Source organism: Mycteria americana, chromosome 3 (assembly GCF_035582795.1).
Source record: "Mycteria americana isolate JAX WOST 10 ecotype Jacksonville Zoo and Gardens chromosome 3, USCA_MyAme_1.0, whole genome shotgun sequence".
NCBI classification, from domain to species: domain Eukaryota; kingdom Metazoa; phylum Chordata; class Aves; order Ciconiiformes; family Ciconiidae; genus Mycteria; species Mycteria americana.
The window spans coordinates 83,794,370-83,809,215 of record NC_134367.1 but is presented as its reverse complement, the minus strand read 5'-3'; the positions used below and the strand labels follow the sequence as shown (position 1 = coordinate 83,809,215).

The following is a 14,846-nucleotide window of genomic DNA, read 5'->3' as shown; positions in this document are numbered from 1 at the left end:
CTGCTTGACTTCTTTTAGAATTTGTATTTTCTGCACACCACTGGGCAATAGAGAATTACAAATCTTAGAGCGACGAATGTAATTCTTACTATGGTGGATGTTGGTATTTTTGAAACTCACAAACAAGTGTACAAATTGAAGTGCCAGGCATCCTGAACCAACACAAGTTTTTTTTCATTGTGCTCGTGGCTTTGGTACAGCAGTTCAGACTACAGAGTCCAAGAAAAATCTATAAATGGGGAATTCCAGTTTGGGTTTTAAATAGACATTGTAACATTGCAACCAACATATGTATTAAAAAAGCTTGTCAAATAAGGGAGGATTTCTTTTTTTGTAGTCAGAGGTGGCTGGAACGTTGATTTGTACACATTTATCTGGGCAGCATAAAATTAAGAAAGAATTTAACAGATTTAGAAGGAAAACCCAGTTCACAAGTCAACATATAAAAGAATTGTGGTGTCCAAAGCCAGGGATTTTACAAGTTTTAAAGCAAAGCTACTGCCTTGTATAGCTTGCATTTAGGGCCTTGAAAAAACGCTTTGAGTGTGTTATGGCAGGAACTACACAGAAAAAGGAAAGACAGAGGGTGGAGTTTGGGGAGAACTGGAATGCAATACAAACCAAGTGAATGCTTGATCAGGGATATCTGTTGCTTTCTTGAGTCTATGCTTTTATTACATTTCACTTTCTAAATCTTGGTGCCTTTTGTTTTTCTGTGTCTCATTATACAGGGCTAAGGGGGAAAAAAATACATTGCTGATCTTGTTTATGGCTTGTTTATTGTATATCTTTGTTTTGTTTCACAGTACAGCATGCTGCTACTTCCTTAACCTTATTGTTTTCTATTTCTCAGTCTGTATTTCAAAAAGAAGCAGCATGTTTTCTCTCTGAAATGAAGAATTACAATAGGTTTCATGTATGAAACACCTGCACAGTAGGAAGTGAAACAGAACTTTTTAGCTCTCACTGTTTTATGGCAAGATTTCTGTTGCCTTTCCTTCCTGTAAACAAAAGGAGTCACTTAGTGGGAAATAAGCTGTTTACAGGATATTTTCTGTATGAAAGGAAGGAAAAGTGCCTTTATACAGATCAACCTATTGTGTTGGGAATATTGGAAGTTACATGGAATTAAACTGAGTTTAGTGTTTGGAGGGGAAATAAACAGCAAAAAAACATGTAATCACTTCAGTCTTGACCCTGAGAAGTGCTAGATGCCCCCATTAGTTGCTGAAATCAAAGCAGGAGTTAGGACATGGAGTGTTTTGGTTTGGTCCCAAATCCTATGCGTAACTTGTGATCGTTGTAAGAACTTGATCAGATATAAGCTACACTTCAAAATAAAAGCCAAGAGCTTACAGAATGTGGCTTTTATTTAAAAACAAGCACTTTTGATACTTGTACTTTTAATTACTGGTTTAACTTACTTTTGCACATCTGTCTTCCAGCTGGCTGTCTTCGAAATATAGGTGTCTGCTAGAGGAATGTCATAGTTGGATTTGTCTTGAAAGTAATGGTTTCAAATGTACATGTAGAGTGTACATATTCTCAAAGTTCTGCTTCACCTGTGAAAAATGTTAACTATAATTCTGGTATGAATCAGGATGTCTTATTCTTGCCTGTGTTATTAAATTAATGTCTGTGAATAGCTATTTGATCTTCATTTATCTTCTGTAGCACCAGTAAGAACTTTTATCACTTGTAAGAAATGTGGATTAGGTATTTAACTCTAAATTCTGCTTAGGCCTTATAGAATAATCTGGCTTTCTTGAAACCTCAGGTGTATATATAAGCTGATAGGACAGACAATAGCTTTGCCAATAAAACTGAGCAACGTAGGGAAAAACATACATACAATATTACTTGTCATTAGCTGTATCTATTTTATCTGCAGTTCTTTTACTGTAGTCACACTTGAAAATGGAAATTTATTATAGCAGGTTTTGTAATTTCTTTCGCTCCTTATAATATAAGTAGTTAATACTTGAATACCAAGAAAAGGCAATTGTAAGCATGGAAATGAAGAAAGTAAAAAATCTTGCTTGTTTAATAGATACTGAACTCCAATTTTGGTTTCAAAATGCATACTTAAATACAAAAAGCCTTAACAGCAGTGTTCCCTGTTATAGAAATGATTCTCTGCCCCCCCTGACATGATGGATCCAGTTCCTCACACAGAAATCCTAATGTCTGAGTATTTCAGTCTATTTGGCAAATAAGACTGGAGCGCGTGCATGTGTGTAAATGGCAACTGGGAGTGGTCTATCTTCTGGCATGGCTCGGTGAATGGAGCATGTGCCCTGTCTTTGTCCTTACAGAAGAAATACAGTGATTCCTTTGCTGCCTGTATTTGTTTCTGTGTTTGTCTAGGCCAGAAGTGTTTGTCTACGTGTTTGCTTTCTCTCTGTGTTTTTTTAATTCTTTCTTCATTCTAGGTGGAATGTTACCAAAAGAGCTACTGCAGTCATGAATGAGACTTTGTCTAGGGGTAGAGGAAAGCATAAGGTTTCTTCTTAAAAGTGGGGAGTCTTGAAGAAACAAATGCCAATAGTATCCTACAAGCTAGACCAAATGACTCAACAAGGCATTAGCTAGTCTTTGTGGTGCTATGTGGAATTTATTTTGCTGGGCTGCATATAATTTTGAACATAGTATTTTTTTCAAAGTGAATGGGGTCTGGGATGTAATTATGTTCTTGTCCTGAATATTCTTTAATGAGGAAACTGTTAGGTTTACATTTCACATGTAAGAAATGGTTTCCTTATACACCTTGCAAATGTAATAAATCCAGCTTCTTTTTGTATGTATGGGAGTTTGATTCAAACTTCCCCAGTAGATTTGCTAGGCTTATCTTTCAGAGATTCACTGCTGCTTCTTCCTTCCCATGAAAGTTCTCCTATTTTCCCTCAGATACCCCAGCAGAAATATGGCTCCAATACTACAAGTCGAGCATGTCCAGGGTACATCAGACTTACTGGGTAGATTCACTGCGTCAAGTTGATATTCTGGACGTACTGAACTTGCTGTGAAACTTATCTCCGCAGTGACCATCTGTACAGTGTTTCAGAGCACTATGAGCCTGCTTGGAACTCGGCTCTCCTGACTAGGATACTGCCTGTCTGCCCATTCTTTCTGGAATCAGTTTATTCTGAATAGCCAAAGCTTTTTGGGTAGAGAAAGAAAACTTGCCCGGAGAAAATCAGATATCTGATTTTCTGACTGATATTGATACTGATATTATGTATCTGATATTATGACTGATATTGTCTCTTTCCACTTTTCCTATGATAACAAAATAGGAATAGAAAATATTAAAAGGTTGGACATAAGTAATACCAAAGATTCATGCAGAAAAATCATATTTTCGTTGTTGAAAATGAGGTGCAGTGTATGGCAGACAACAGTTATGAATGTCTGACCTTTTGCCAAACAGGAGTACTAATGAGGATTGGCCTTCCTAATCTATTTAGGAATTACTTCTACCTGCGTTTCAGGTATCTTCTTATGTGAACTGTTCTTTGCCTTGTCATTGGCCAAGTTAGCTTCCTCAGTGACATTCCCTGTAGAAGGAAGACTCCAGTCTTCAATTCCAGAGGACATTTAGAAAAAGGAAAGACTAACAAACCAGCAAATGAAATGCATGTATTACTTCCTGGAGAATAAAGCAACTCAGATGGGACTCTGGGAATAGTAAAAGATAAGATGTCCACGAAAAACAGATGTATGACAATCGCCTTACGGACAGGCGTCTTATGACGTCTAATGCTACAAATAAGTTTTAAAGTTCATTTAAGAAAATAGACATAGTTTCTCCTGATATCTGATTTAGAATTTGTTAGTTTATGTGAGTTTAAAGGGACATATATTACTTTAAGTTTTGAGTATTTTTTTTCATTTGTAGATCTTCATGAATGTAGGGTCAAGATGTTATGAAGAAAACTCTTAGAATGCTGGTGAAATCGTGAATTATTTTTTAAATATATTAAATTATTTTTCTTTTCAATTCTTAAATATTTCTTTCCCTGATGCAGTGTTCTGTGTAAGAACTTTGGATTAAAAAAAAAATTCATATGTGGACAAAGCCTAGTATTTTCCCATTTGGCTGCCTCACAAAAGAATTATGCCTCACATAATCCTCTAAATCCTACTTTACTCTGTGGATCAATTGATTCCACTCTCTACTCCCATAAATAGGCAATCTGGAAGTTGTCTCTGAGACAGATATTTTGAAGCTTGCTCTTCTAGTGATTTGCAACATATGAAGACATCTTAATTTTTTTTGTGAGAAAGACAACATTAATAATGATGATATTTTCATAAATTTATTTCTAGAAAATTGAAACCAGTTTCTTTTGGAAAATTGACCAGATTCCATAGCCATTCTAAAAAATTTATTTTCCATTTTTGGAATTGCTTTCTTCTCATGTATTTACTTTTCTGGTTCTCCCTCTGTGCTGACTAATGGCTGATGTTTCCTCTTACTCAGATAATATAATTTATGAATCCAGAGGCTTGTATTGGAAAATAAGGATGGATTTTGGTTATCTGTCTGGAGAGGCTTGTTGAATATTGTTGTGTGTTTATATATATATATCATATATAAACATTAATCATATATATATGATTTAGTTTATGATTCAATTTCAGTTTTACATTGGAACAAATGTCTATCTCACAGTGACACTATAAGACTACAGTATGGACTTGTACCTATATAGAATTATGTGTATCACTTATAAACTGTGATAATCCTTGTTTTAGATTGTTGTTTCCAGTTTGTCAGATTAGACTAAAATACATGCCAGTCTACAATTTGTACAAGGATATATAGTTTTGCTCCCAGCAATAATCTAGGTGAGAAATCAAATCTGTCCTGCTAGACTTCCTTTCATTCTTCAGCTGTTTGTTTTACCATATGTAAGGATTGTTTAGAATTTGGATACTCTTATTTCTTATGGGTTTTAGATGTTGTTACTGTGTTCTCAAGTTCTTTCTTCCAGGATTCATTGATTAAAAAGTTTGTCTCTGGCTTTAGTTTCAGCTTTTACTTGAGTGAGGTTTATGTTTGAAATTTGTCTTCATCAGATGTAATTTTTAGGTTAGGAATGAGATTTTTCTTTTTAATATCCTGTTTTTTTATTTGTGTCTTTTGTTGGCAAATGGATTAGTTATCTAATGGTGTTGGTCAACCCTGCTACTGGTGTAGTCTAGTTTTAGTTTTAGCTCTCCCATAAAAGCTGCATTGGTGAAAGTGTTTGCTTAAGCTCTAGGTCATAACTACACCAGGAGGTTTTTGCTACTGTGAGCATACTGGTAAAAGTAGACTTAAGTGGCTGCCTAGTTTTGACTAGGCCTAAAAAGAGGGTAGTAGTAAACTGTCCTGTATTCCATCTGTATGGGGTTTTTTGTTTGTTTATGTTACTGGTGTCTATAATACCTAGATTTGCAGTTGACTTAGGATTTTGAAGCTTTGTGTTCTTTTCCATTGTATGCTCTGTTATGTAAAATACTTACTAGACTTATTTTTATCCCTATGGTGGTGATTTAGTACAGGAAATAACATCTGTTCCTGCTGTGTGTGTTTTCTTTTTCCTTTCTTTCAATATGAATGTAACATTGTGTATTTTCAAGCTAGATTTTACTATCTGAGGTCATGCTAAAATGAACTCCCTTTGAAACTGTATTAGTGCAGATATAAAATAGAAAGCCAAATAACCTTATTGGTACATGATAGTTTTATGGTCTATACCACTGTATGTTGATCAGACAGACCTATCTAAAATATTTTTACTTTACATATACTTTTATTTTACTTAATTCAGAAGTAATAATATTTTCCTGTTTGTGAGGTTGAGTTTTCTGCAGTTTAGTCACCTTTGTTAATGTTTCAACAACTTTATTTTTTTGTCTGTCAAATGTAAAGTAAGTTTGCAGTGTTAGATACTTTATTGGCTGTAAGTCATCCCACAGACTCTCATAGAATGTTTCTAAACTTTTTGGATGAACTGACTACTATCTTCCCTCAAAAAATTTTATGGAACTTTGTGAATTTTTCTCAGACTTGTAATTGAAAATATTATCAAGCTACTTGCTTTTTATAATACAGTTCTAGGAATAGCTGTGGACCCTTTCTCATGGCCTTTGAAGCAGAGCCGAAACGAAACAGACTGATGGTTCAGCAGCTACTGGTTCATGACCTCTTGCCCTAGCAAAGCTTTTTTTCCAGTTAATGCCAGGAACTTACGCAGATAATGGCTCTAAATTCTCTGTTGCAACACATACACATGGTATGTGTTACACTAGGCCGAAGTTTAAAGCCATTGAGTTGTTCTTGATATTTTATTTTCATGTATAAATTAGTAGATTCTCGTTTTACACAAGCGTTCATTTAAGATTATTGTTTTTACTTATGCCTTAGAATAATAAGTGGACATGTTCACCTAAAAATAAAAAACCCCAAACCTTTCTTGTTTGACTTGCAGGTATCTCCATTTTACTGATGTCAGAAAAAAAGTGACTCAAGTTGGCATCCATTGGGAATCCTTCTAGCCAAAGGTAACCATAATTTCTAACCAGTGACAAATACATTTTTAGTATATTTATAGTTGTCGTGGTTTAGCCCCAGAAGGCAACTAAGCACCATGCAGCCGCTCGCTCACTCCCCCCTCCTGCGGTGGGATGGGGAAGAGAATCGGAAGAGTAAAAGTGAGAACACTCGTGGGTTGAGATAAGGACAGTTTAATAGGGAAAGCAAAAGCTGCACGCGCGAGCAAAGCGAAGCAAGGAATTCATTCACTCCTTCCCATGGGCAGGCAGGTGCTCAGCCATCTCCAGGAAAGCAGGGCTCCCTCACACGTAATGGTTACTTGGGAAGACAAACGCCATCACTCCAAATGTCCCCCCCTTCCTTCTGCTTCCCCAGCTTTATATACTGAGCATGACGTCATATGGTATGGAATAGCTCTTTGGTCAGTTTGGATCAATCCTGGCTGTGTCCCCTCCCAGCTTCTTGGGCACCTGGCAGAGCATGGGGAGCTGAAAAAAAAGTCCTTGACCAGTGTAAACACCGCTTAGCAACAGCCAAAACATCAGTGTGTCATCAATATCACTCTCATACTAAAACCCAAAACACAGCACTACACCAGCCACTAGGAAGGAAATCAACTCTATCCCAGCCGAAACCAGGACAATAGTATTACCCTACCTTTTAAATAAAATAGCAGCTGTGCTACTGTCTGTCTTGATGTTTGACATCTCCTGAACTGAATTTCTTTGGAATATCTAAAGCATCTTAACAAACCCATAAGAGAATCATTTATATGGCTCAGCATACAAGTGAAATTCAGTCTTTTTTGAGATTGCCTCTCAATAACTTGGCAGATTGCCTCTCATTAATATTGAAATGTATGGTACAATCACTTTGAGGCAAAACTTATTATACAGCTGTTATTATACAGGATGATTGCATTCCTTAATACATCGGATAAGCCAAAAATAAAATCATAATTTTGGTGATTTGGAAATTCTTAGCTTGGTCTTCCTCTGGAAAAGAGCTAATATGACCAGAAATAGACACTAGCATAATAGGCTGAAAGAGTGTCCTTTGTAAGGGCTAATTAGGCTGCTTGTAGAAAATCCTGGGCCTACAGTTGCCAAAAATCATCTTGATATTTTCTGCAACAGGAGTTAAGACGTGCAGTCATCCTCCTATAGCTCCTAATTCTGCAAACTCCTTGATCTAGTCCAACTGGATTGCTTTATAGTTCCAGCGTATGGCTCAGGTTTAGAAATACTTCATGTTGGCTGAACACAATCTGTCATCTAATGAAGACATGCTCCCTGCAGCACAGTGAATAAATGAATAATTTATTGGGGGATGAACACCTTCCTGTCCATGTGTGCATGCATGTTTACTTCTGAATAAAACCTGCTTTTGGGGATTTATAGATAAATTGTTGACTTTCAACAACATGCAAACTTTTGGGAAGTATTTCAATACGAACTTGAAAAACTTGATCAAATTACTTCATTCTATTTTTACTCCATGGGTCCACCAAGAATACTATAATCTAGAGAGAAATCTGCCACGTAAATAATTCTTCAGTTAATATATCTAGTAATCTGGTCACTGTCAGACATTGTAAATATGTACTGTAACTATTTTTGTTTGAAGAATGGAGTATCATATTGATAATGATAAACAGTGGAAAATAAAGTGTGTATAATTGTGTGAGACTTGAGTAAGAGTTTCAGAATTTTGCTTAGTTGCTTGTGGTCCAGATGAAAAACTTCCAGTCTTTTACAAACTGTTTGAAAAAAACCTAACTTAAAAGAAAAGCAATGATATATATGCAAAATTAGCAATATGGATTTCTCATATTACAAGGTGAGAAAGATAGTAATGAGAGGGAGAAGTAGTTGTGGGAGACTTCTTTTGTAGAGAAGAAATAGAATAGTACAGGGCCACAATATGTCTTGTGGCTCATTCAACATTCCTGGGGCAGTCTAATGTCAAACATGTATCAGAGGTGTGTACCAAAAATTAAAGGTAAGAGGGTAATAAATGTTTGTAGATTTAAGGCTACACTTTAATATAACTCAGGATTTCACAATTTTACAGCTGCTGTAAGAGAAAATAGGAAAGTAAAATGCTGAAAACTTTTGTTTAAGAGAAGCTGTCAAAATTTTCCCACTTCCATGTTAGCACTGAAGTTACCCTTCAATGGGTATCATAGGAAGAAGTGCTGTACTCATGTTCCTTCTTTCCATGTAATGGGCAGATTGAGGGGGGGGGAGTTGAGTCCCTTCTACCTCCCTTCTCTCTAGATTAATAATATAAGGATATGATCAATGTGAAATCAAACCAGGTTAAAAGCAGACACAGAGAAGTTTTAGGTAATCTTCTAAGCTAGGCTGCTAATTTTTGTAGTAGTGCCTCTGCCTCTCTTTTTTTGCCTCTGCCTCTCTTTTTTTGCCTCTGCCTCTCTTTTTTTGCCTCTGCCTCTCTTTTTTTGCCTCTGCCTCTTTTTTTGCCTCTTTCTTTTTTGCACAAAAAGAAGGAATTTTATACCTAGGAAAATAAGTAAATGTTCTGAGAAACTGGTCTAATTTAGCTTCTTTTCCTGATTATTGTTGTAACTGAAATACTAGTTTTTGTAAGAGTAGATAAATTTTATATAAACAAACTATAAATTATGTATGATTATAAATAAATTATATTAAATAAGCTACGCTTCAATTCTTATTGTATTCATTCTCGTTTCTTCATTTCCAGTCTTTTCAAGCACCATACTTCTGCAGTATACAGTCCTCCACTACTCTATGTTCTTTTACACAGGAAGAAAAGATCATTATTGAAGCTGGTTAGAAACTTCTATTTTCTGACAAAAGCTTATTTTGCATGATCCGTTTTTTTCTAAAATATTCCTATTTTGGGGCAGGAAAAGAAAACTGTTGTGTTTGTGGTTTTTTTTAATGGAACTGTCCCAAAATCTTTTGTTGTGTGTAAGTTCAACACTAAGCTATGTTTGCCTAGGAGGCAAACTAAGCTTGGAAAAGCTGGTGTTCAAGCATCTAATGTCCATGCTAGTGGCTGGCTTTTCTGACTAGGCTGCATCTGGTGTGAGGCAATAGTTTTCTTTCTGACTGAGCCAGGTATAGTCGTGCAGTTCCCATGACAGACATCTACAGCATAGGCGAGATACCTGACTAGGGAGGCCAACCAAACATGCGAGATAGAGCAGAGAGAGGGCAGAATTTCTAACAACAGCTGCTTGTGAAGTACCCATGCCTGTTGAAGATACAGGACAGGGCTGTCCTTCCAGAATATTCCTGGTGTTCCAAATGCAGGCTTGAAGATAATTTCTGCTTTATACCTACCTTTATACCTATTATGATACTTTACATGCAATTGCAGTCTGTACATTTTTTTCCAGTGTAGTAGTTTTCTGTCTGTTTCATATTGATGACACCAGTACAACTTTCACCTTTCATTTCCAACTACATATTGTTTCCAGGAAAAAGAAAATTCTGAAAGAAGAACAGACTTTTTTTAAATTTTCGTTTTAAATTTATTATGCATTCAGAGATTTGTATGAAGTAAGATAACTGCTTTTAGATTCTGTACAGGTTTGTCAATCTATTCAAAGAATCATAGATTTAGGAGAGTCTGAGTAATTGACCTTCCTTTGCCAGTGGTTTGGCATGGTTGGCTGATGCTTTGATGCAAGAAACAAAACTGAACTTTCTGTCCAGCCACCTGAGCCCCTCTGCCCTCTGTGCGCTACAGCAGTTAAACTGGGTGGATGCTCAAAAACTACATGTTATCATTTATCAGGTTTTAAGTGGCTTCTTTTGCTCACATCAACTTAATAGTTTCTTTCCCCTTCTCATCTAAGACTCCATTTTTCAATAAATGGTCTGTTCTGTAATACAAAATAAGGTCACCAGAATCCTGTGTTACTGAGGCCGATGAAGCTCTGCTATATTAATGGCAGTGTACCTCTTAAAATCTTACCTACTACTTTTTATATAAACAGTGTGTTTTGCTTCAGAAATAGTCAGACTGAGAGGACTATATTGTAACATTTTATATTACGTGTTGTCAAGAATATCTGCATTTGAATAATGCTAGTTATGTAGTAAACGAGAACTTAACACTAGTAAATGTAGTCTAGTATTGTATGATAACCACTTCTAGTATTGCATTTGCTTTATCTTTTGGCTGTATAGTTAGCCAAGGCATAGTAGCTGTTTAAAGAAATCTGGAAGAAGCTGGAAAAATATAATTTGTAATTCTCTTTTGCTCTCTTTCTACGGTTCAAAGTAATAGTAGTTGTAATAGAATAATACTGCAAAACAAACGAGGATTGCAGATGTCTAATCTTGCATGTGCTGATACATTAATGAGGTACATTGTTTTTCTTTCATAATTTGCAAGGTATGTAACACAAGGAATGTTGCTGTTTACAAGTGGGAGAAGAAATTTGTGGTTTGCTCATCCATGAACTAAATACACATTGATTTTTTTTATTTTTTGTTTGTTTTTGTTCCATATATTCTGCGAAAATGCTTATGTCAAAATAATTCTCTGGGTATAGTTTACAATTATGGTAGCAGTGGTACTGATTAGCAGTTTTGGTAATCCTGATTTTGAAATATGTAAACCTAGAGTATGTTGCAGACCATAAGAACTTATTCACTCTTTTTCTATCATAAGTACAGGCATAAAAGATAGAAAGGAAATTATTCTCATGGTAGAAAACTGATAGTGGTTTTGTATCTGAAAAAAGTTAAGTAGTTGACTTTAATAAAGAATGGTAACACTATAAAGTAAAAAATATCTGAAGTTTGTTTCTGTTTAAGAGGTATTTAAAAAATGGTCACACAAAACTAAATGTTTGAGAAATGTTTACAATTTCAACTATTTAAAAAGGAATCTAAATTGCTAATATTAGGTTGTTTAGCTCTTGCAACTGCACAGGCCTGCATTATGTCTGTAGATATACTGTTAAAGCAGAGGAACAGATAATAAAATTAGAGGCTGTACATCCACACAGAATATGTAAGTGTCAGATTTAAGTGATAAGCTTATCCATATTTGCCTAAGTCATCATCTGCTTCCTGGGTGACCTTTTAATTGGGAGCATGTGTCCAAATATATGAAGTGAATATAGGAGCAGTAAACCTAAATGCAGCATTTGGTCTTACTTTTGCATGCAGTGGCATATTTCCTTTTAATAATAATAATAAATTTAAAATAAGCCCACCCCTCTTCACCTTCAGCTACTGATAAACTGAACCACTAGCTACTGAACCACTATTCCTTTCATATTTCTGATAGTTATTGTATAGGGACACGCTATGTGGGACAACTTATCCGATCTTGAAGTTTGGTATTTTGGTAGTATATTTGTGACCTGGGAAAGAACCTGCTTCTAAAGGCTTATGTATTTGTGTGAATTAATGAAAACCTAAACTATTGACAGTTTGTATATGGTGTTGATAGTTATGATATGGGGGTAGATAGAACAATATAGTTCGTGCATAAGCATACCATATTTTCAGAAAGTAATGCAAAGAAAGTATAGCAGAAAATTTGATCAAATAATGTGTATATAGTGTGATATAACTTTTTCATGGAAAACATGGCATGCATTTGGTGCAAAGAAAATTGTTTTCAGAAGCCAAACTGTATTAGACAAATCACAGAACTGCTGAGTTGGGCAGGCACCTCTTGAGATAATGTAGTCCAACTGCCCTGCTTAAGGATGGTCAGCTAGAGCAGGTTGCTGAAGGCCAAGTCCAGTCAGATTTTTAATATCTTTAAGGGTGGAGATTCCACAACCTCTCTGGGCAACATGTTCTGTTGTGTCTCACAGTAAAAAAGTGTTTTCTTATGTTTAGATGGAGTTTCAGGTGTTTCAGTTTGTGTCTATTGCCTCTTGTCCTGTCAGTGAACACCAATGAGAAGAGTCTGGCTCCCTTTTCATTGCCCCTGGACAGGCACTGCTAAGATCTCCCCTGAGACTTCTCCAGGCCAAACAGTCCCAGCTCTCTCAGCCTTTCCTCATGTGAAAGATACCCCAATCACTTAATCATTTTAGTGGCACTTTACTGTATTTGCTCCAGTAATTCCATGTCTGTCTTGTATTGGGGAACCCAGAACACAGTACTCCAGATGTAGTGAGGAAATAATGATGGAATTTTAGCTCTAACCAGTAAGTGAAAAATAACTAGCTAGAAATGCAGATAGGCACATACCATTTTTGTCAATAGCAACAAATGATGTCTCATCTCAATTTGAGACATCAGACATCATACAGAATTACTGCATGATGTGTATCATACAGTATTCTGTATGATACACATACAGCATTACTGCATCATACAGTAATTCTGTATGATGTCTGATGTCTCAAATATCCCTTTTCAATCTCCAAATTGTTATCCTTTATTTCCTCTGTGAGAAGAATTAAAATATACTTAGTGAGGTATAAATAAAATATCAAGCTGCTTTATTTTTCAAGGCATGGTGTGTTATATACTTCAGTTTTGGAGTGGTACATAGTCATAAAAGTTCCTTCATCTGTCACCTGGGTGGACAGGTTATGGGTAAGTGATCCAATATTTTGTTTAAAAGTTATTAGATCACATACCCATATCATTAATAGTATTTTGTAGTTGTTTGTTTGTTTTTGTAAAATTGTATCAATCTGCAGAGTTGATCTTCCCAGTCTGGTTCCCTTCTGACTGTCATAAATCTGGCAGGACTTATCAGTTCAGGCAGAGGGCTATTTTGGTTCCTAAAGGCAGTGAGCCAAAAAAATACCTGTGCTACGTTAGGTTTCTCTGTACTGTGCTTCACAAAGTCTGTGGTTCTGGGAAGATTTATTAGGTTGGCTGGATCTGTCCTTTTAGCTTACTGAAGCTTGGGAAGTAGTAGGACTCTCTCACCTATTGAAATGCTATGTCACTCTAAATAATAGAGATCACAGTAAGAAGCACTAGGTGACTACTTGTGAAGGCATGCATTGTTAGTGAGGTTCATCCAAAATAGAAGTCAAGGTGGATTAACATTCAAGTTAATAAAATGGAAGAGCTTACTAATTTGTGTTTTGTGCTAGCTGTTTTGGAGAGGTCATGGGGAAAAAAGAGGGAGTGTTGGCAGGTTGGGTATAAGTAAAGAAGAGCTAGGATCAAGAGCTGGAGAGTGATGAGTCTTAGAAGGGAAAGAGATGGTTATTTTAAAAGAAAAAACTGTGAGAACCTAGTGTAAAACCTTCTTTCCCTAGCCCTCAGCAAATGCAGTATGTTTTTTCTCTTTGAGGAAGAGGCTGATGCGCCACTGGTGCATACTAAAAAGATGTAAGAAGAAACAACAAATGCCCTAATAACCAAATAAAAAGAATTGAAAGAAAGTTGTTGGGATGGAGGGGGGAAAGGATGCATAATATCTTGATCTCTTAATTCATATAGTCTAATTTATTTCAGTAAAATGAATTGTGTATTGTTCTTTTAATACAAAGTGAAGGATTACAATAAATTATCTTAATTGAAGTAATTTGTTTCTGGCTCATGCAGGAAAATATCTCTAATGAAATATTTGAAATAATTAAGAATTAATGCAAATACTTTTAAAGATAAACTGAAGAATGGGTCAAAAACGTATCCTATGAGCTTGTTTTGGTTGGTACCAGAACTGTGCAGGATGAGTGGGAAGGCTGGAAAAAAGAGCTATGCATTTGTGAAGGAGAGACTTCTAAGAGAAAATCGGAGAAACAGAACATGTAACATAATGGAAAAGATGAGAAATGAAAAAAATACAAGAATTTGAAAATGGTTCAGAGAGCCAAAGCCCTTCTGGAATTAAAGCTGGTGAAGGATGTGAAGGGCACCAAAAAACCTGCTACAAGTACATAAGCAGTAGAAGGAATGCTGCTAGGGAAAATGTGAGCCCGCTGATGAATGGGGTGGGAGATCTGGTGGCAAAGGACACAGAAAAGGCTGAAGTACTCAATACATTTTTCACGTCAGTCTTCACTGGTAAGACCGGCCTTCAGGAATCCCAGAAAGTGCAGAGTAAGGAACATTTACCCTCAGTGGAGGAGGATTAAATTAAGGAATATTTAAACAAACTGAGCATAAAGGAGTCCATGGGACTTGATAGGATGCACCCATGGATGCTGAGGGAGCTGACTGATGTCGATGTGAGGGCACCCTTGATTTTCTTCGAAAGATCATGGCAATTTGGAGAGGTTCCTGAGGACTGGAGAAAAGCAAATGTCCAAGAAGGATCTGGGGAAGTACAGGTGGATTAGCCTTGCCTGTCCCTGTGAAGGTGACAAACA

General features: G+C 36.2%; 1 protein-coding gene across 7 annotated transcripts in view; it reads left to right on the top strand.

Annotated features, from left to right (window-relative positions):
* The window catches only part of SIPA1L2 (signal induced proliferation associated 1 like 2), a 154,763-nt gene that overhangs the window by 26,609 nt on the left and 113,308 nt on the right, over nucleotides 1-14,846 (top strand). For all 7 annotated transcript variants that reach the window (XM_075495892.1, XM_075495891.1, XM_075495893.1 and 4 more), the window contains exon 2: nucleotides 6,480-6,552. The gene's annotated coding sequence lies outside the window, so the exon portion shown is untranslated. The remainder of the gene's footprint in view (nucleotides 1-6,479; nucleotides 6,553-14,846) is intronic.